The 24,739-nt window shown below is 35.9% G+C and overlaps 1 pseudogene; it reads left to right on the top strand.

Annotated features, from left to right (window-relative positions):
• Nucleotides 1-18,232: 18,232 nt before the first annotated feature.
• LOC149185055 (strigolactones hydrolase CXE15 pseudogene) lies at nucleotides 18,233-19,461 on the top strand (annotated as a pseudogene).
• The last annotated feature ends 5,278 nt before the right edge of the window (nucleotides 19,462-24,739 follow it).

Consider the following 24,739-nt stretch of genomic DNA (forward strand, 5'->3'; position numbering starts at 1 on the left):
ATAGAGGAGACATCTATTACAAAAGATTTTCATTATACATTCTGGTTCAACCCTTTGTACCAAAAATAGGGAAATCAGTTCTCGTTAACAGAATGCTGTCACAGTCATGTGGATCATGATCATTACAACCAATGTAGTAATCGGTCGGACTCCTTTGCTGTTGCAGATTTGTTACGCAAATCTCAATTGTCTCCTCGAAGTTCGTATGTTGTTCTTTCTGTTTCAGCTTTGAGGTTCGTGCTGTTCTTGCTGTTTCAGCTTCGCGATTTGCGCTGTTTCCGTTGTTTCAGCAACTGCAAAATGTGGTCATGCCAGTTAGGCAGTTTCAACAATTGTTCAGCAACTTAGTCAACTTCAAGGATCAATTATAAAGATAGCATGATTATGTGTTGAATAATTAAACATATAGCAATGAGGAGAGTTACTATATACCTTTTGGAATGATTAAGTCAAAACACTAGCAAAGGCTTTCAACTAAGGGTTGAAGAGGGTAATATAATGACAAAATATAAGGTCAAAAATAGACAATATGGGATCCTAACAGTATAGACGGACAAAGGGAGCGAATCTGCAAGGCTTCATAGATGCGAATTGGGCTGGTAGTCCATCAGACTGGAAGAGCACTTCTGGAGGAATCTTCAACCTTAGTTCAGCTGCAGTTTCTTGGTATAGTAGAAAACAGAGATCAATTGCACTTAGCTCAGCAAAGGTTGAACACATGGCTACCAGTCAGGCAGCATGCGAGGCCATTTGGATGCAGAAGAGTCTAGTGGGATTGTTTGGTCAAATGATGGATCCTACAGTGATATACAATGATAATCAGAGTTGCATAAAACTCTCTGAGAATCCAGTGTTTCATGACAGGTCCAAGCAAATAGATATTCGTTACCATCATCTATGGAACTGTGTGGTCAAGAGGATCATGATGTTGCAGTATGTTTCGACCGAGGAGCAGGATGCAGATATTTTGACTAAGGCATTGTCAAAATGCAAGTTCGAGTTCCACGGAGACAGGATCGGCGTTACTGATAATCCCTTTCTTGTTGAGAGGAAGTGTTAATATTTGCAACAAGAAATGCTAAAAATAGAAAATACTAAAATAGCACTGCTATATATAGATGGGCTATAAATAGCAGTTTAGCCATTATGGATCTTAGCAACAATGGGTGAAAAGTGAAAGTGCTAAAAATAGCTTTTCTAAAAATAGCATTTCGGGATCCCTTCTTATTTTAGTCAGTCCCTTGACTAAACATAGGAAGTAAAATTCGAATTTGATGTTAACAGCAGTTTGTAAATTGATTAATCAATTAATCTTGAGTTAATTAGTTAAGGAATTATGAACATGAAGTCTATGTGAGGACATGCAACAATTTCTCCTTTGATTGAGGGATTTATCCATCAGTTAAAGAGATAAGGATGAGTTGTAATATTGAGTTGTAATTAGTTGGCTCAGTTAACTGAGTCAAGTCCAGTTAGATTAATTTAACAGTTTGTTAAATTAATGAAAATTTAGTTAGTTAATGCTTGCATGCATGTAACTACTATATTTCAGATAACTGAAGATTCACTCATGGATAACGCATGCATGTCAGTTCAGTCAGAGACCCAGTTGAGATTAGATGGAGGGACAGTGTACTATCAGTTGCAAGAATATTCTATTGTGAATATTCATTACATGCAGAAGGAATAGTATTCCCTAAGGATTGCGCAGTTGGATTAGAGGTTACAGTGAGTTTGATGAGGCAAATTCACACATGTGACATCATTGGACCCCAATCAAAACTGCGCAAGGAAATAGGAGGCTTGGAGGGCTTGAGGATGATATATTCTATGTCTATTGAGTCTGTGAGTAGTATTGGCTGATTCTTTTTATAACTTGAACAAGATTTCCACTTGTATGATAATACAGAGTTGGGGTTTTAGGCTGGTGCTTTCCCTAGTGATATATCTTCTGTGTTATGGTTGATTGCTTCTCATTCTCAGTTATATTTTTTCTTGGTTGATGTTTCTCATGTTCGATTAAGCTTCCGCTAAATTGTATGTAGAAGTAGATCAAGTGTTTTTCTTTAGTAAATTGCATTACCAAGTGATCTACAATGGGAATTTCTACAGAATCATGAAGAGGCAAGGGCTGAGGAAGTGAAAAAGGTAATGAAAAAAGAAGAGAAGGAACCCTTGTATATCATAGCAGAGCTAGTAAGCCCTAAAGTTGTCATTGGCAATCATAACCTTGTTGCCTCTGATCCTGTTTTAGAACCTAGATACATAGCAAAACAAGAGCAGGCCATTCTACATTTTGAGGACACTTTTAGGATGTCAGGAATAAAGAGTCTACAAGCTTGTCAGAGAAGGTGGCATGCCTTACCCCACAGTCTACAAATACTATAGTATCACTCACCTAAAAGGCTAAGGAATGCCTTGGAAAGAAACCCATTATACAAAAGAATCATGCAAAGACTGAAAATCAAATGGATAGGCCTCAAACTAAGTCTCCCTTTGTTGTTGGGCTTACAAGAAGAAGGGAACCAGGCAAAGGAACAAAATATATGGGCAGAGATAGAGATAAATACAAGTTTTTATCCACATGAGGGAACACCAACTGAGGTGCCTTGGGATGTCAAGGAGGCCACCAAGGCCATGAATGAGCTTCATGTTTATGACTAAGTTGATCAGAGGATAAGAAACACCTTCAACAGGGGGGTGATGATGATTCCCATCAATAGGTATATCTTGAAGTTCATTATTCTATCTTCCAACCTTAAAACTATCCTCTTCTCACATTTATTCACATTTTTTGTTATAATATTCTTAGTAAGAAGAGTAAAAGGTGTTTTTCATAGTATGTGGCCTAATGTGATTAAATTGCAAGAAAAGAAGCATTTTTTAGGCATTTACTATGCAAGGGCTTGATGAAGAAAATCAGGAGGGAATCTCTAACTCTTCTTGAGATCACCAAATCCTGACTGATAAGCTCGAAGTCACTGACAGTTGAGTAACTCCAAGTGCATGAGAAGTTCAAGGAGGAAAAGATCCACAATTTTCAAGATCAAGGAGGGAATAACTCCTATTTTCAAGGGAGTTGCTATCAACTGCCCTTTTGTATAAATAAACAAGATGAAAGGCTTATTAGGATTTGAATTTTTTATTTAGCTAGGAGTAGTTATTGAGCCCAGGGCTTGACATTGTCATTATTAACTTTCATATGATGTATGAGACTGTTATTTTCTTATAATGAAAAGTTGGCTATTAAGTTACATTTGAGCTAATTTTAGACGGTTGAACCCTTGGGTTTGGGCCCAACCTAGAGGCTTTGGTCCCTCTTTTTTATTTTTGTCTTGTTATTAGTTTAAAGCATTTCATGTCTTTCTTTCATTGCAGTAGATGTTAAGCTATAAAAACCTGTGATTGCAGGCTTCCCTATCACCTCTCTTATGGGAGAATGGTTGGAAAAATTTACAATCTTAGTCCAAAAACATTTCTTTTATGATTTATTGGAAACAAATAGATGTTAGTTTTCCTTCTTCATATTTACTTTCTGCAACTTAAGATTTATTTCAATGATCATAATAGTGTTGTGGCATAGAATAGATGTTATTCAAATTCAACTCATCTTTTCCATCATAGTTTATATCACTGTGTTAATGATCAATTGATGCATACATGTGGCTAGTTGTAGGATTATGCTAATATGTAGGGGAGAGCACTTCTTTCATCTCCACTTGGATTTCTCCATCTTCTGCTTCCACCCTTCAATTCTTCTCCCAAAACTCGGTTTCCATAGTCACTATGTTTCGATAATTAAGGACATCATGGGCATTCATCTTGGTGCAAGACAGACCTCTGAGAGCTCCTGGGATTGGTGAGGAGGCTTCCCCAACCTTCCTTCACTCCCTACCTTCATCCACCTCTTCATGCCTTCAAGACACCATCTCCACCCCAAAAAGGCTCTCGGAACCCCTCTTGTAGCAATACAGGACCTCTTGTAACAACACATGTAGCTAGTTTGTAGCACCACTTTCCTCCACCTATTTTTTCTCCCCACTTCAATATTTTCTCAGTCAAGATGAATAATGACCCGAACTTGTGATTTAATGACCAAGAGAATCTCCTAGATCACTCCAACCACCTCTTTTTCTCACTGCAAAACAAGATAGAATTAGTGTTTTTTTTTCATTCACAAGCATGATACAAGTTAGAATTTTGATTTTCAAGCAAATGTGAAGTAGATCAATGGTACATGAAAATAGGTTACTGATTTGATTAATTATTTAAGATAGAGTGGTTTTCTTCTGCAAATAAGTTGAACAAATGGCATTTTCATTTTCATAGTTAATAATTAGTTTTTAGTTGTGATTTCACTATAGTTGAATTGGAAGAATGGTCTCTGAACACCTTGACATGATGTCATGACTAAGGGTGGAATGAGTATAATCTAACCTACTGTGTTTATAGCATTGTCACATCTAAGTTTACACGAACCCCGGGTTGATAATTTGAGTTGAGGAGCCCGTAGGAGTTGCAACACCCTTGTTACAATACAAGATATCACCACCCACCATGGGATCTACTGTCATATACCCCATTAGTCCTATCCTCCTACCCATGGCTGATCCTAAGTGGTCCTTGTCTTTGCAGATCTGGCAAACTTTGAATGATAAATGCATTAACTTCTGCTTGTTTCTCCTATGCCTGAATGATTCTATCATTATCTGTTTTGCAACTTCTTATTTCTGCCTTCAAACTTCTCAATGTGTCTTCTAAGTCAGAAGAGTGCCCACCACCATGCTGCTCATCTGATCCATAGGGAGAGTCTCATGAACTATAGTCTACCATCTTGCTAGTCATCTTTGATCTTCTTCTTGCAAGTATACCATGTTATCTTAAACCAAAACATAACATAATCAACATACCTTAGTATAGTTCAGGGGCAGATATCTCATCTACATGATCAACCATATTAGCGTAATACAAGTATAAACCTAATCATATCAGTACATAAACATCATTTCAACCATTATATAGTTATCATGCATGACCATAACAATCACATACCATGTCCTCATGCACGACAACTATAACCATGTCAATGTATGCATACTGACGTATATACATTGACATGCATAACAAGTGAAGAACCGACACACCCTCACAACAAATACATCCAACAAAAACACCATCAACTTTCACATTGTGACACAATTGCAACCATGCCTACACAACAAGTACATAGACTGCAAGCGTAAATAACACATATGAAACCGACATGTATGCATGACCAATACATTTTGCCCATCCATTCCAAGGGGCCAACCATGCTCTGATACCACTCTGTAAAACCCTCCTCCCACATTTACCCAAGCTAACTGATCCACTGGGGTAAACATGTGATGAAGAGTTACTATGATGTAATTCAACTCCCTGTGTATAATTAAGGAAATGGAACTGACAAAACAAAACCAATCTGACCTTTCTCAGGAGCTATAGAACCTTCAAGAGACAATCAACCCTTCTAGGTGCCCAACCCCTGACAGAACTTGTCATTTTGCTAGGATAGACCCCCAATCGCTCCCATAACAAGCCATGCATGCGACTGAGACCCTCTACTCAATCCAACAATAAGGCATCCATGTGACTATGGCCTTTTCCAGGTAGTTCTAAGCCAACGACTCCAAATTTTGTGCCACTTTTTCAGGGCTAGGTCTTAGGCCTCTACTCAAAACTTCATAAACTTCCATAAATGATAAATAATAATGAATTAAAGCTACCAATGCAAACATTGGTATAAGTAATTAACCTGACCCCTAGCCATGAGAGTCATTTCGTCAAACATATCACAAACATTTAATTTACAGGTCATAACTGTTATAACGTCATTTAGCACTACTATAGACTTGATGCTCTTTTATGGCCCTGGGCAGTCCCTTTTTCCATACAAACTTGATCTTATATTAAAAAATAATATTTCAAATTACATACGTGACTCTTCCCACACTAAATCGTGTACATACGAGGGTCCTATAACATTGCACCTGCATATACCTTCTAAAATATAAAAAAATAAAATAAAATGCTATTTTTCAGGTGAGGTTTATGAGTTTTACCAAAACCCCACCCACAGGATCTCGTGGCACAAATGAATTAACCAATTTTAGGTGGTACATATACTCCCCAATGGAGTCGCCAATTATGTTGGCGGGAAAATTCCCTAAGGAAAGGGTTGAAAGCCTCAATAGAGCAGAACAAGATAATCAACAAAGAGCAGTCAAACAAGCATGCCAAGCATATGAATTATTAAACATGGATTTGGAAACATACCTGGAGGTCCTACATTTGATGATGTTCTCGTAGTGTCCAAACCCTCTGCTTCCTCCAGAACGAGTAGGCATGCAAGTCAATACATAGAAACATATACATAATAGATAATTAAATGTGCATACATAAAAGATATGTAGGCTTGGGAGTATATGTTTATATGAATTGAGTAGGCATGCAAGTCAATTCATAGAAACATATACATAATAGATAATTCAATGTGCATACATAAAAGATATGTAGGTTATATTGCACTATAACCTATATTTGGTCAACACACATGATTTATTACTTCTGAGCATGGGTATGCCCGCCTCAAACATGAGTTTTCCTTCTGATTCCTTCTACAGGTATTCGATGGGCATGAATCTAGTGATCTCCTCTTGGGTTTTTAGATGACTCCTCTCTCTATACTTAATATATTTTGGCCATCATGTACCCCTTCTAACCTCATATATTATGGGTCATCTGTTATAGCATCATTTAGCACTCCTATAGACTTGATGCTCTTTTATAGCCCTGGGCAATCCATTTTTCCATACATACTTGATCTTATATTAAAAAATAATATTTGAAATTCCATACGTGACTCTATCTGCACTAAATCACGTACATACATTTTTCCTATACCACTACACCCACATATACTTTTTAAAATATGAAAAAATAAAATAAAATGTTATTTTACGGGTAGGGTTTACGGGTTTTACCGAAATCACACCTACGGGAGCCCATGGCACAACTGAAATAACCAATTTCAGGTGGTCTATATACTCCCCTTGGGTAGTTCTAATGGATACAAGAGAAGGGTTATCAACATTATACCCATTTTTCTCCAAAATCAAGTATGTTTTTCCCATGCCTCCTGTACTCCTAGTCTCTCGGAAACCTTGGTTTCTTTTGCAAATATGTTCATCATCCTTATAGCATCTCCTTACACTTGTTAGAGAGGTTGTATTTTTGGATCAGGCTGGATAGATCCATAGGAAGGCTTCGTCGATGCCTTTGGCCTGGATCAGGTTGTACCTTTCCTATACCTATTGTTGTTAATCAATAAAGATGCTTATGTCTTGTTCTTGATATGTTATTGTCTCATGAATAGTAATTTATATGCTTATATATGATGATATAACATATATTCTATGTATGCATATTGAATTATCTATTATTGTAGGAATTCTGCGAATTCTCTACAAACCTCACCCTGAGACCTATGTAGAAAATTTGATTGTAGATTAACCAGACAATGCAATATAACCAAATAAAAATACTATAACCTACTTCTACTATCAATTTGCGGAAGCTTAAAGATCGAGTTGAACACATATAACCAGAAGAATAATAATCAATCACACAATACACATGAAAATACTTTGGGGAAAGCCTCAACTAAAACCCCACTATCTGTATTATCATACAAGGTGGAAATACATAGGAATCATACAAAGTTGTAGATCTTACAGCTAGCCAGCTCTCAGTACAATCCTCACAAATGCTCACAGGCAATGTTGGCTTCTCTCAAGCCTTCCTTTCTGCCCTCCAAGCTCCTATTTCCTTGCGGTGTTCCTAGTGGATGATTCTCACCTCACCAAGTGGAACACTGCTCTAACACACTGTCAGAACTGCGCAATCCTCAAGGTATTATTCCCTGCTGCATGCATGAGTTTTCTTTATAGGAAAACACATGCAACTGATAGTACACTATCCTTGTCTTTAATCTCAACTGGGTCTTTCTCAGAATAGACATGCATGAGTTTCTGATGAGGGAATCTTCAGTTAACTGGAGTACACTAGTTGAGTGCATGCATGCATAAACTGATTGTTAACTCTCTATTAGTTCCTCAAATAGTTTGGAACTAATTTAACTGGACTTAACTCAGTAAACTGAGTCAACTAATTAAAACTCAAATATAATTCAATCTTATCTCCTAAATTTTAGGGATAACTCTTGCATGACTTCAGAAAGACTTCTAACTTGAATTTCTCCAACTAATTAATTCAAAATGAATTAATCAATTATTTTCAAGTAGCTGTTAAGACAAAATTCGATTTTAATTCACAATTTAATTCAAGGACAAATTAAATTGGAATATTCTTGTTGCCACATTTCAACACTCCCTCTCAACAAGAAAGGGATTATCTGCCACCCTGAACCTATCTCTATGAAACTCAAATTTACACTTTGACAATGCCTTTGTCAAAATGTCAGCATCTTACTCCTTTGTCGAAATATACACTGCAACAACGTGATCCTCCTCGATCTGTGAAAAGCCATGGGCAAAAAATCTTGCCTTATGCTTCTCCACACTATCATCAGCAGCTTTCTTTACCTTGTAAAGCCAACAGGAACTCACAATTGATTTGTTCTCCGGCCTTGGAACCACGTCCCAAACACTGTTATGAACTATGGAGTCATACTCCTCCACCATAGCATCAACCCAAATCGGCTGTTGCACTACTTCCTCAAAGGAAGATGGCTCGGTCTCAACACATTCCCCCAGTAAGGGCCATGTATCTAGTGTACCTCTCAGGTGACCTCCTCTATCTGCACTGAGAAGATGGTGCTCCTACATTCTCTCTCGCATCCTTCGACAATCTATCAGCTTCTCTTGTGCACTTTCGTCCATCTCTAGATGACTCTGCTTGAGTGGATGTCTCCACTCCTGAAACCTCTGCATGCGGTTGCTCCGCATCAGTCTGAGGCTCCTCCTCCTTAGGAACCAATAGTTCCTCCACAGCCTGTAGTTGGAGCTCCCTCTCAAGGGAAATCGCATGGCCTTATGCTTATCAAACTTGAGATCTCTGTGAACCACTATCCTCCGACTGGTAGACAAGTACACCCGATAGTTGTGAGATGTGTTAGTGTACCCCACAACTATCCCCAACATTTTTGTTGGCTCAAGCTTCTTCCGTGCATCCTTTGTCACATGGAAATATACCAATGAGCCAAAGATCCTAAAGTGACCAACATTTGGTCTCTTACTAGAGAAAGCTTCCTCTGGTGTCTTCATCCCAAGTATGTGATGCGGGCTTCTATTCTGCAAATAGACTGTTGTGTTGCATGCCTTAGCCCACAAGTGAAGTGGTAGGCCTTGGTCATGCAGCATCACCCGTGCTACCCCTACAATAGTTCTGTTCTTCCTCTCGAACACCCCATTCTGTTGTGGGTTATGAGGTGCCTTCAACTCTCGTTTAATTCCTTTCACAGCACAAAAGTCCTTAAACTCTTGAGAGACATATTCTCCATAATTGTCACTTCTCAAGGCCTTGATCTTCTTCCCTAACTCTTTCTCAACCAAAGCTTTGAACTCACAAAACTTTGTGAAGGTTTGGTCCTTCTTCTACATGAAATAAATCCAGCATTTATGAGAATAATCATCAATGAAAATCAAATAATACCTTTGCTTCGTTGTGGATGCAGTTGAGAATGGTCCACACACATTAGTATGAAATCACTCTAAGATAGCCCTTACTCGACTATCTCTTTCATGAAAGGAAGACTTGGTGTACTTTCCCAAGGTACAACCTTTGCATGTGTCAACTTGCTCAGGTTTACCTTTGGCAAGCCCTGTAGATATCTGTTGCATTATCTTCAAATCCCCATGATGCAAATGGCCCAACCTCTTGTGCCACAACTCACAAATGTCTTGGCTTTGCACCAATTCTACTTTCATACTCAATGTTGCACAATCATCTACCTCTAGTTTATAAAGATTCTTCACCTGAATCCCTATCCTCTTGGTCTGACCCATGGCTATGTGTCTTAGGAACGCCTTTCCTTTACTGAAGACAACATCGTAGCCCTTGTCCTCCAACATCGTGACCGATACCAAGTTCTTCTTCAGTCCAGGCACATAATTCACATTTGCCAAGGTGATAGGAGCTCCATGCTCCCTCTGAAAAGCAACCGTACCCACTCTTGAAACACTATACTTTCCATCGTCACCCATCTCTATGTGTATCTTGAAGTCTTTCTCCTCCAAGGTACTGAATAAACTTTTATCACCGGTCATGTGGAATGAGGCTCCACTATCAAGATACCAGACACAACCCATCATTGATGACACCATGCATACGATGAGGGTAAAGTCCATTTCGAACTGAGAGGCTAATGCCTAACCTTTCGATCCCTCTGAGGATCCCTTCTTGGACTTCTTCGATGGGCAATTAGTTGCATAATGTCCCATATCATGAAAATTAAAGTATCTTACTTTAGACTTGTCACCCTTCTTCACTCCATGAGAAGAATTCAATTTGGAATGGGAAGCCTCCCCCTTCCCTTTCCTTGCCTGACTTGCTAAGGCCAGATTTTCTTCATCATCATCCTTGGATGAAGAACCATCTTGTGTGCTCCTCTTGATCTCCTCCTGCATGAGATCCGACCACAGTCATTCCGAATCTAGCAGTTTCTCCCTTCCATTCACAGAGTCCTAGTAGCTATTCCAACTCTTTGGAAGGCCAAGGAGAGCGAGGCTCACCATATCATCATCGGCAGTAGTTATTCCCACACTACCAAGCTCATCTCTACAAGTGGTGAGCTTGTTCAGATATGTGGAAATAGTATTTCCCTTCTCCATCGTGATTCATCAAAGCTTATCCTTGAGCACCAATTTCCTCTGGTTGCTACTATTCTAGTAGAGGTCCTTCAATGTCTTCCACATTGAAAATGGAGTATCCTTCCCATGGAGACTCGAGACAATATGGTCTCGAACTCCCTCAAGGATGATCTATCTCGCCTTCACCACACACTTCTTCCACTCAACCAATTCTTGTGCATTAGTTGAAGCTGGCTTTGGAATTTCTTGATCAATGAAATCCTTCAAGCCATTGTCTTCTAATACAACCTCCATTCTATATTTCCATGTTATGTAATTTGAGCTACCTTCCAAGGCATACTTGAGTCTCAAACCATAGAAAGCCATTGGCCAACCTTGAAGTATGATAAGAATTCGATTTGCACCTGCAACCCCAAGCTTCAAACTTTGAATTCTCTTCTCAGTATATTGTTCACAGCTCCGATAAACTTGGCTTCGATACCATGTAGAAATTTTTCCAATTCTCTACAAATCTTGCTATGAGACCTATGTAGAAAACTTGACTAGATTAACCTAATAATGTGATATAACCAAAGCAAAATACTATAACCTAATTCTACTATCAATTTGCGGAAGCTTAAAGATCAAGCTAAAGATCGAGCTGAACACATATAACCAGAAGAAGAATAATCAATCACACAATACACATGAAAATACTTTGAGGAAAGCCTTAGCTAAAAACCCCACTATTTGTATTATCATACAAGGTGGAGATACATAGGAATCATACAAAGCCTTAGCTCTCACAGCTAACCAGCTCTCAGTACAATCCTCACAGATGCTCATATGCAATCTTGGATTCTCTCAAGCCTTCCTCTCTGCCCTCCAAGCTCCTATTTCCTTGCGTTGTTCCTAGTGGATGATTCTCACCTCACCAAGTGGAACAATGCTCTAACACACTATCAAAACTGCACAATCCTCAAGGTATTATTCCCTGCTGCATGCATGAGTTTTCTTTATAGGAAAACACATGCAACTGATAGTACATTGTCCTTGTCTTTAATCTCAACTGGGTCTTTCTCAGAATAGACATGCATGAGTTTCTGATGAGGAAATCTTCAGTTAACTGGAGTACACTAGTTGAGTGCATGCATACATCAACTAATTGTTAACTCTATATTAGTTCCTCAAACAGTTTAGAACTAATTTAACTGGACTTAACTCAGTAAACTGAGTCAAAAAATTACAACTCAAATATAACTCAATCTTATCTCCTAAATTTTAGGGATAACTCTTGCATGACTTCAGAAAGACTTCTAACTTGAATTTCTCCAACTAATTAATTCAAAATGAATTAATCAATTATTTTCAAGTATCTGTTAAGGCTAAATTCGATTTTAATTCACAATTTAATTCAAGGACAAATTAAATTGGAATATTCTTGTTTCCACATTTCAACAATTATGTATATGCTTCTGTGAATTAACTTGCAGGCTTTCTCATTCTATAGGAAGCACGGGGTTTGGACCCTATAGGAACATCATCAAATGTAGGACCTTTGGGTATGTTTCCAAATCCATGTTTAGTAATTCATATGCTTGGTATGCTTGTTTGACTGCCCTTTTTTTATTATCTTGTTCTGCTCTATTGAGGCATTCAACCCTTACCTTAGGGAATTTTCCCCGCCAACAATAAGCACAAATCTGAGCATAGGGGTCTCATACTTATCTAAGAATCGTCAAGAAGAATTGTTGTCTTATCATAATAGTTGCATTATCATCTATTAGGTCATATATTCATTCACATTTCTCTAATCAAATCATGATGAGATCCATAACCAAAGTCTGTAATGAATCATGCTTATAACCACCATATAACCAACAGAATAACAAGAGAGAACAACCATAAAAACTACATATTAATAAGTAAATTTATACATGAAATTCCAAACGAAAAGGATTTCTTATTAATGTATGCATAAGTTAACCAAGTCAGGGACTTCCACGAACCACTTGACCATAGATTGGGCTGAACCAAATCTTTCTTTCAGCCAATCACGCCTATGCCATATTCCAAGCATGAATGTGGGACTCACAATAACTTCAATCAAGTCTTCCTCTAGATTTACTGTATATCCACCAAGGGATTCCTAGGCCCGAAACCCTCATCAATAAAACCAGGCTTTACCACAATCCCACCAGATCACTAGGCCCTAAACAAGCATGGATACCTCCAGATCTATCCACCCAAATCGTGAGGAATTTTTTTGTCTCCACCTCTCATCTTTACCATGTATCCCGACATTATCGATCAAGGGATTTCTAGGCCTACGAGGTCTCCACCCTCTGGGATTTACCATGTATCCCTCCATTACCGGTCAAGGGATTCCTAGGCCCAATCAAGAGTACTCACAACCAGGATTTACTGTATATCTCACAAAGGGATTCCTAGGCCTTTTGATTAATCCTGAGACCACGCTACTCAGCTTTGAATCCATCCAAAAATCCGGCTCAACCAAAACAAGAGAACCCCATCACACCATGGTTATCCGAAAATGGCAAGGCAAGGCTGAAAATCATTGTCACACTTGGCAAGACCCATGCCAATGACAATGTGAAAACCAAGTACACACATGCATGTTCCATGCATGCCAAAACTAGTAAGGAAATCATACGTGCAACTTGATACCTGCAAGTAATCCCGTTGTAGCCGCTTGATCCCACTCTTCTTTGCTTGATCTTTTCTTCCCTTTGCTTTCTTGTCCTTCTTTTGCCTTCTTTTCCCCAATGCTAGAATGCTCCAAGAATACTCTAAGTGTCCAAGAGTATGAGAAAAAGAGAGAGAGCTCCAAAACCAAACTAACAAAAGGTTGTGAATTGATCCTCAGAAACCTTTTTATTAATGAGGCCTTTATTTTCTTCATTTTCCATTGTTTTCCTTCATTTTCCTCCTCACATGCAACATGTGACCTTTCACCTTCCTTTTCTCCTAATTTCCATTATTGTCATAAATAAAATGTCAATTAATGCCACTTTTCCTATCCAAAGCCTTTGCCAATTTCCTTTAGCCATAATAAACCAAATGAACATCCACATTAGGGTGTTTTTCCCAACATTCAGCTTGGAATCTGTGTGCCATGACCTTGGTTATTATTTTTCCTTTATTAACTTGATTACATGGAATTTTGACTAGGGTTGTTACAATAACAACACTTATTAGTCCATACATTAATCAACTGATCAATAGCTAAACACTTCATGACAAGAGCCATAGAAGATAAACATCATATAAATAGCATATAACTAGAAAATAACCAACATATAAACCATGGAAACCCAACCATAACATCATCAACATATTTACAACAAATATGCATGAATCAGAATAGAAGAATAACTCTTATTAACATATGAAAACATCAACAAAGTTCGGGACTTCCACGTACCACCCGACCATAGATTGGGTTGAACCAAGGTCCAAATCTCTCTTTTAGCCAATCAGCCCCACACCACATTCTAAGAATGAATGTGGGATCTCATGGAATAAACCAAACAAAACCAAACCAGGGCTTCCAGAGGCCAAAACACCTCAACCCTCAACCGATGATTCTAGTTCACGATCAAACATCACTAACACCAACTAGATCGGTCTCTACCCAAGTTTTCTAAGGCTCCAGGAACTAGTAACTCAACCGACAACCTTCCACGACTCTAGAGCATTTGTCCAACCTGGCTCCAAGGACTAGTAATTCAACCCACCAAGGGCTCCAGAGCATTTGTCCCAACCTAGGCTCCAAGACTAGTAACTCAACCTAATTTGTTCTATGGCTTCCATAGCATTTGTTCCAATGCATGACCAAAAGGAATTATGAGCACCAACCAGAAAACAATCCAGTGGAAAAACCCACAGCACCATGACTATCCACGAAATGGCAAGGAAAGGCTAAAACCATTGTCAATCCAGACATATCTCCATGTCAATGATAACACATAACTAGAAAACCACATGCATCTAACATGCATCCATAAATCAGCAAGAAAATCATGCTTGCAACCTGCTACTTGTAAAGCAATCTATTTTAGTTGTTGATCCACCTATTCCCTTGCAATTTCCTACTTTTCTTGCCTTCTTTCTCCAATCTAAGTGAATACTAGAATGCTCCAAGGTTTCTCTAAGTGTGAAAGAGTATGAGTGAATGAGAGAATAGAAGAGAGTTTCAACACAAGACTGAAAAAAAGTTGTGAACTGATCCTCTTAAGCCTTTCTATCATTGAGGCCTCTATTTTCTTCATTTACTTCATTTTCCTTCAATTTTCCTCTCATGCAATTATGTGACTCTTCATGTTCCTTGTCTCCTAATTTCCTTTATTTTCATAAATAAATGTCAATTAATGTCAAAGCCATTTGACAATGGCTTTGAAAATTTTCATCAACATTAATCAATCAAATGATCCCATCACTATGTTTTGCCCAACATTCAACTTGGAATATGTATCCCATAACCTTAGTTTTTTATTTTATTTTTTTTACATAGGAAATTAACCTGTTACAAATTGAAAACAAAAAATTATAAACTAATTTAAATCTAAATTTTTTTATTATATCAAAAAATTATAAACTAATTTAAATCTAATTTTTTTTATTATATATAAATTATAAAATTTAAATATTAAATTTTATTATCGATTATAACCCACTTAAATTAAAAAATAATCAGCTTAAATATAAAAAGTAACCAACCTAAATATAAAAAAATATAAGTGAAAAGTTGCTTGTTTCGAATAATTCTTAACCATAGGAATATATTGAATATATTTTTTCAATGAAAACTTAATCAACAATAGTTCATGAAGTGTGTACATAGATGAGTGCTAGTGAGGAGGATAACAATTGTCCTCCTAACCACTAATCGACGAGAAACACAATGTCGCTATATATAATCATTTTTTTTACAAAATGCTAAAAAGGATATAAGATTTATCACATAATTTTTACAATAATTTATTGTTATCAAATAAATGTAACAGAAAGAATATGAAATAGATTTGCTTTAACCATCTACAAACTCACTTTCTGAGAGTTAATTAAAAAGGAAAATTAAAAAGAAATTAACAATAGATTTCATGTAACATAGTTATATATTAGGGCCTGGAGTATGCCCTAAAACTGCTTCTGCTTGGCTAAGAGCTCGTCTTCCTCGGACGTAAGGAAACAGGTTAACGGCCCAAGACCCAGAGGCATCTGGCAGGAGTGAAAGCCTGCTCCCTTACAGACCACCAGCGGGTTATTTCAGGTGGCGTGGTTTTCCTTGATAACAGTGATGTGTCAACTGACATTCGCGGATAGTAGCCAGAGATGGCTGTCCTCACTGTTGGTTTGACAAACTGAGTTTGATAAGTTTTTCCACCTTTTGAAAAAAAAAAAAAAACATAGTTATATATTTGAGATGAGATTTCAAGATTGTAATTTTGGCTTAAAAAATCTTTATTCTTAAATTAGAATATTAAATCCAATTCTCTAAATTAATAAGAGTTAAATTTATATAATTTTATAATAGACCATATTCAATTGAATGTAATGTATAAGGTGTGAATACAAGAAAGTATGTCTAACTTAATTTATCTAGTCCTTTAGTAGCTATTTATGTCGGATTGAATAGCATGGAAGATGGCTAGTTTGTATGGGGCAAGAAATTATCGTTTGCTCAATAAAGGAGAGTGAGAAAATCCAAAGAAAAATAGTATTAGTCGTAATTTCTTTAACATTGAAAGATAAGATTTAGAAAACCAAATGCATACAGAGAGATTATTTTATATTATATCAATTACACGTATAAATATATCAATCATTAATTTAAAATAGAAATTTTATCTTACTCATACAATCATTTAATTAAACAATCTCTCAACCATATACTAATTTAAAAACTATTTTAATTAAACTAAATATCTAAAATCCAATTAATTAACAATTAACCAAATTATTTTAAAAATATCAAGAGAAAGAAAAAATTAAATCTCCATATATATAAAGAAGCTATTATATTCATTTTTCTTGATTTGGGGAAGCCAACCTAAATAAAGTAAGCATATTCTTATGGCAGCATAGAGTTTCACTGGGCTATGGAAGGGTATGTTAGGCAAAAAGTAAATCAATCGTATAGTACAAATCGAAGATGTAGAATGTCATCTATCACGCACAACATCGCACGACGGATCCTATTTCCACCTCTATTGTAAATTTAATGCAGGCTGACATGCGGGGGCGATAGCCACATGCAACGCGCGCCGTGATGACTAGGGGGCGATAGTCATCACGGCGCGCGTTGTATGTGGCTATCGCCCCCGCATGTCAGGCGCATTAAATTTACAATAGAGGTGGAAATAGGATCCGCCCACTATCCACGTCACTCATTGCTCTCAGTAAAGAATATTTGTACATATTAAGTGATCTAGATAGTAGTTGCAAAATATAATTTAACACTAATATATATTATTAAAAAATTGGGGTTCCTAAATATTAAACAATATTCGATACAACTTAAAATATAAAGTAAACATAAATATATGCTGTAGAAAGTATATTCAACTTAATTCACCTAATAGCTATTTATGTATAATTAAATAGAAAAAGTACTAAACATAAGCAACAATTAGGAAATCATTTTTTTAAATTATTAAAATACATAATTTTTTAGGCATATCCATTAATATAAGATATTATTATGTAAAATATTTTAGATATAATAGACACTGTTTTTAAGGATTTTTTTTGCCATTTCAGAATAATCATGGTGCGATGCGGTTTTCATGGGTTGTCATGGTAAGATTTTTGGAAAAAATTACATTGAAAATATTTAATCTACACATTTGGAACCAGTTACAATGATTCATTTTTAAAACAAGATAATATATAAATAATTTTTTTTATAATATTATTATTACTCTACAAAAATTATTAATAGTTTTAGAAATTTAGTTCAGTCATATCATATCATGTATAAATATAAATAACCTTCACTAATCGAACCATCAGAAAATTTAGTAATATATTTAGTCCTTATTCATTTAACTATATTTACAATATAGAATAGTCAACTATGTTATCGTTAATTTGTTCTATTTATAAGAGCAAAGTAAAATTAATTTAACTCTATATAACTATTTTATTTTTTAATTTACAATTGATAAGATACTTTGTCAAAGCCATCATTTTTGACTGGCCTTCAGATTTTCAAATATCAAACGTGTGGGCGATGTGATAAACACCAGGAAACAAGTACGTTGTGTCGTTTTTGAGGGGCGGAATATGATCGATCACGCACCACGCCACTTACATGGGAAAGAGGATTGGATACGGCTTTGCATTTGACAGCGACAATTTAGCGTGGGAATTTATATGGGACAATAAACACAGCATTAAATTTCTGTACTCCAGTGTTTAATGCTTCCCAAATTCTTTCTTTACAGAGATGGAAAACTTTTTCGTATGGAAGATTGAAGATTCCGTAGATCCCGAAGAAGTGGAGAACGTGAGTGGAGTGCTCAAGGTATACAGAGATGGCACCATTTTTCGGCTGGAAGATCCCCAAATGTTCGTCAAGGCTTCTCTGCAAGGAGAAGGCGGAGTTGCGACTAGAGATGTGGTGTTGAACGAGGAGCTGGGGTTGTGGGTTCGACTCTACTTACCCTCTTCCCACCTCCAACAACAAACAGAAAAGCACCGCCTCCCGGTAATCGTGTATTTCCATGGCGGCGGCTTCTGCCTCGCCTCTCCTGCCCTGCCGGATTTACACAACTTTACTCTTAAGTTGGCCGCTTCCGTGGGCGCAATGGTAGTGTCCGTGGCTTATAGATTGGCTCCGGAGCACCGCCTCCCCGCCGCCTACGACGACTGCATCGAGGCTCTCCAGTGGGTGAGCTCCCATGCGGTGGGCGGAGGAGAATTCGAACACGATCCGTGGCTCAGCTCCCACGCAGAGTTTTCCGAGGTGTATCTGCTGGGAGACAGCGCAGGTGCCAACATCGCACATCACGTGCTCTTGCGGTGTGGCGGTGTTGAAGCGTGGAGTCCCATGAGAGTCAGAGGGGCCATTTTCGTGCAACCTTATTTCGGTGCGGAGCAACGCACACGATCGGAGAACGAGTGCCCGCCTGACGCGTGTCTCACTCCGCAGCTTAGCGATGCGGGTTGGCGGCTGTCGCTCCCGGTGGGCAGTGACAGAGATCATCCATTCAGCAACCCTTGGAGCCCTGCAGCACCCAAGCTGGAAGAGGTACCGTTGCCCCGATTTCTGGTTGCCATCGGGGGCAGAGATATGCTCAGAGATCGAGGCCATGATTACTGTGAGTTATTGAAGCAGTGCGGTAAGAGTGTGGAGGTTGTGGTGTTTGGGGAAGAAGAGCATGCATTCTACGCGCTCAAACCTAACTCTCCTTCTTTTGAACGCCTGATGGAACAAATCTCCCTTTTCATCTCCTCTTCTCATTCAGAGTCCGCGATTCATAGTACAGACGTTGCCAGATAGATGAGCTCGTGGAGGGGATGGTCTTTTGTCTCTTTTTTATTTGAGTTTGAATTTTATGTTATGATATATTTGTTTGTAATAGGATTATTTATTTCTGTATTCAAGCTGTTGTGATCCATAATGAATTAAATAAAGTTTTTCATAGAAATTATATGAGAGAATTTCTGACACTTTTCGAATCAACAAATGCGATTTATATTTGTCATGATATTCCTAGAAATAATATTTAGATATTGTTTATGAATATGACATGTAAATATTATTCATCAACATAGTTAAATAAATGTTATTCATAAATATTGCTGGTACCAGATTAATACAATAAATAAGTTACATTTAAAAAATGGAGAACAGAAAAAAAAAAACTTTTTTTACTCTAAATGTTCGCGTTCTAAATGTTCACGTTGCATGTAGATGTTGTTATGAACATAGCTAAATAAATCTTATTCATAACCATAACTAATACCATATTAATATAGTGAACCAAATAGCTAAATAAATGTTATTTATAACCACAATTAGTATCATAACTAAATAAATGTTATTTATAACCACAATTAGTATCATAACTAGCATATCAGATTAATACAGTGAGTCATATTTAAATAAATATATGCTAGATATGAGACGGAAAGTAAATTATTGATTCGCTGAGAGTGTTAAGTCGCCGCTGATCGATAACCGATCAGCATAAATTTGGATTTTATAGATAATCTGTGTAGGGTCCAGATATACTATCGTTATCTGGAAATCGTATTGGAAAAAATATATAAATATCAGATTCACAATACTCCTCTTAAAGTTTCAGTTGCTGGATATCTCCTCATCTTAAAGGTACAATTATAGACATTACATGTATTATAACCACGACTTTACACCTATTGATGTCATACGGGTTATATGCGTTATACACTACATTTTTCAAAGACTTAAATGGGTAAAAGTGGAAGGAAACATTATGTTTATCTTTTCAATGTGGATTATGCACTTTTATAAGGAATAGGTTTTTCCAAAATGCATTAAGAATTTGGGATATCTTGGATGATAGCTAAAGATATGGAAGTGAAATTTTTGAAGTTATTTAAGATTCATCTAAAGGTTTAGGAGCACTCCTTTACATTAAAATGGACTAAAATTTTGGGATATCTTGGATTATGGCCTAGGATATGGAAATGAATGTCTCTATGTATGAAAAGTTTAAATTTATTTTAAGGTTCATTTAATGTGAAAAGTTTGAATCTATTTTAAGGTTCATTTAAGGCTTTAGAAACACTCTTTTTTTACTTAAAGATTTGCGTTCAATAAAGATTCAATTAATTGAGAATTTTATGTTTTTCATTGATTGTTTTGACATGGTCAAATATATGCGAGAAGATTTCAAGTTTTTTTAAAAGAAAATGTTTATCATAAAATTTATTTTCAAAAAAGGTTGTTATGAAGTTTGTTTGAGAAAGTCTTTTCAACTATTTTTTGTTAATAAATTTTGATGGAATCTCTCAAAACAACTTTTAGTATTTGTGATGTTTAATTATATAGAAATGTTTATTATTATTTTTATTTTTTCTAATAATTTTTTTTGTAATTTCTTTTAAATAGTAAATATATTAAAATTTCAAAGGTTTAGTAATATAGAAATGTTTATTATTATTTTTATCTTTTCTAATAATTTTTTTTTTTTTTTTAAATTGTAAATAAATTGAAATTAAAAATATTTAATATTTAAATATTTAGAGATTTTAAAATTGTTATATTATAGATAATTTGACATGAGATGAATAATTTGGTAATGTAGATTATAGAACTTGATTTTATTAAAAAGAAAAATTATTTATAAAACATTATAACAAATCAATCATTCAAATTTGGTGTTCCCTTCTAAAACAAACCACTAAAATTGGTGAGAGAAGAGGGAAAACTTATGACAAAGCATACCATCATCATATCTTTCTTCTTTGTAGGGAAATGGGTTATCAGTTTTTGGTTGAGTAATATAACTATAATGAACCTTTGTTTACCTTTTTGGAAATAGTGATGAATTTGTATCATAATGTTAATAGTGGCATGTTGATTTTAGTATGTTTTTTTTTTTTTTTTTAGAGATTCTTGGTATCAGGGACATTAGCTAAATGTAATATCATTTCTTGTTATGGGGTTGAAATTAATCAAATTGAAAGGATAATCTCAATTTTGGGTCAAAGGATATGTAATCATTCTATTTTTTTTTATGCAAAGTCTAAAAAGTAATTGTATTTTAATTGGAAAAGGTAAATTAAGTATATACTTAAAAAATATTGTGGTTCTAATTATTTAAAATGTTAAAATTAAAAAAAAAAACAAAAAAAACAAAACAAAAAAACAAAACATTTCAATAAAAAAGTAATAATGTGCATACTTTATAATGTCAAATATAACATTAATAGGTTTGATAGATATTAATAATAATATAAATTCATATCAATTGAACTAATTCTTTTTGAAGAATTTCATAGTGTTAAAAATGAAAATATAAAACTTTAGACACAATTGTAAATTGAATACCCCTATAAGAGATTACGTAATCTATGTATCCATATCATGTATGAGTAATGGAACTTATATTTATATTTTGAGAATACACTTATCCTACTTAATCATAGGAGTCATGTTCATTCTAAATCTCATTAGAAAAAAGGAATTGGGCTAGAACTTGAAGCTTTTGTTGAAAGGTGATCATTTCATCAAAATACTATAAAAGTAATGAGAAGACCCTATTTGCACTATAGGCCTCTAGGAACATGACAATCTAGCATGAGTGCATCCAGTGCTTATACTTTAGGTTAAGATGTTTATGATTTGGAGCTTACCAAGATCCATAAAAACATGAAACTAAAAGAAATTACTAATAAGTCAATTATGTTAAATTTTTATTGAGGATATTGATTGTTAATTTTATCTCTCATACCATGGGAAAATGGATGCTAGATCATTATCCTAATGAGTTTTATGATAATAAAAATTATGTTACCTTCTCCATAACTTTCTTAAGAATCCTATACAACTTCAATAATGTTGTGCAAAGAATTTGTTACAAAGGATACATTTAATAAATATTGGGTTTGAGATGAGGTACAAGGAAAGAGTGCTATATAGGATATTCTCAAAACATCTACAACTTATCACACTAATGCCAGCGTTTCTAGAAATAACATGAAAAAGGTGAAAAAGCATGATAGATAAAGATGCATGGAATCAGGAAAAGTGGAATGATTATTTTGGACAACAAATGAGTGATGCTTTGATGATGCTCTAAATTGAATGAATAGAATTACAATTTTAAGTTTTGTGATGTTAACAAGGTTCACTTTATGCAAGTTCATATATGATCTAAGATCTTTACTTCATTGATGTTTATAAAATTGCATGGAAAAGAGCACAAAAAACCATATGTGAAAACACTTAAAGACGAGGAAACATAAAAGATACCATAAAGACAATGCACACAAAAATTTGATAATGAAGTTCATCTAGTGTGGACTACGTCTTCAAGCCTTGCTTCAATTGTGGGGAAGCCTCTTCATTCATCTCCATAAAAATAAGGAATACATGGAAAAATACATCATTATATCTACAATCTTGGGAGTGACCTGAAAATGGGCTACTCAAATCCAAAAGAAAATTGCATCAGTGAAATCCTATTGAAATTCTAAGAAATTTGAGTATAAACTTGGCTATATTTTGTCACCTACAACTTTTCCCCCTCAGAGAATCTAAAAGATTCCACAACAGATTTTGTGGGAGAATATTCCTAAAATATTTTAGTGAATTTTCTCCTGGTATATTCTTGTTTCAAAATCTACAACACACGGTTTTGTAGTCAAGGTTCTCGTCTTTGCATGTGGTTCTGGACTCATGGTTCCTGGCCTGCCTATCGGCCCTCCTTCTCTGCCAAATGCATAAGTGTGTTTAAATATTTCGCTGGTTGCAAAGTTACCAAGGTGTACATCTTGGCGTATTGCTAGTGGTTACAGTTTGTTGGCGGCGACCCGGGGTCAAACCCCGTGTTTGACCCGCTCCATTGGTTTTATGTTGTATATACGTTGCATTTGTTACAACGGTATTGTCATTGCATTACAAATGGTTTATAACCATGTGTTATATGTATATATTCGTTGTGTTGTTGTTTCATTACATATGGTTTGTAACCATATACTATATATTCGTCGCATAATCCTTCCATGTTTTGACCATGCCATTTGACAATTTGTCCCAAGAGTTGGCTTGGCCCTTAGGGGTTGCCAATTGGGTGCCACATGACACCATTCGATTGGGCCACGTGGTTCCCACCCATTGGTCCACAAATGTGCCCAGTCTGCTATCACATGTGCCCAATCACTAACACATGGTGCTCCTTGATTGGGCTCGTACGGTTGATTGAACTATTGGCCAAGGTGTTGATTGTACTGCCACATGGCAGCCTAAGATCCACTTGCATTTTTTTTTGACAAAAACCTCAAATGGTCATAACTTTCACATATTGTGTCGGATTGAGATGTCGTTTGTGTTGTTGGATTAATAACGATGAGCTCTTTGATTTTAGTTAGGTTTTGTTGAGATTTGAGGACTTCGAAATTTCTCCTTTTGGGATCCTCCTAGGCCATTCCCCCCGTGAAGAAGCTTTTGGGCCTCCAAAAGCCTCATCAATCAACTAGCAGGTGAGGGAATCACTCCCTCAATTTCTCTATTTCAATCCATCGTGCCTTACTTGGATGCATTACTTTGAAACCCATTTGAAGTTACTCCACATCTCCTCATCGTGAAGTGACCCAAGGAAAGTTTTAAGAATGAAAATTTGTCTTAAAGTTTAGAAACCTTGGTGAATCTTGCTAGTCCCCAAATTGCATATTATAAAATGTTTGTTGATATCTTTATCAAAACATGCAAATTTCTAATAGTTTTATATATAGTCTTTATACAATTTTGGCAATTCTTAACGTAAAATAATTTTATACTATAAAATTTGGGCGAATCAATTTTAGAAAAAAATGGAAATTGACAAGTCTTTTTTTGGAAAAACCATGGAAAATTAGCCCACTTGCAAATATTAGCCCCTAAAATTTTCCATGGTGAAGCCTTGGTCCTCCTATCAAAGATGATGTCTTCAGACAACTTGTCTAAGTAATATGGTGTAAAGTCATCCACTAAAGGGACCTGTCCACTCTCCTGTACAAATTTTGATTGTAGATTAACCTGATAATGCAATATAACTAAAGAAAAATACTTTAATCTACTTCTACAATCAATTTTGCGGAAGCTTAAAAGATTTGAGTAAGATCAAGCTGAACACATATAACCAAAAGAAGAATCAATGCACATGAAACACAGAAGA

The sequence above is a fragment of the Pinus tabuliformis genome, chromosome 3_2, assembly GCF_031772625.1.
Source record: "Pinus tabuliformis cultivar Carrire ecotype Pingquan chromosome 3_2, CPIR1, whole genome shotgun sequence".
NCBI lineage: Eukaryota > Viridiplantae > Streptophyta > Pinopsida > Pinales > Pinaceae > Pinus > Pinus tabuliformis.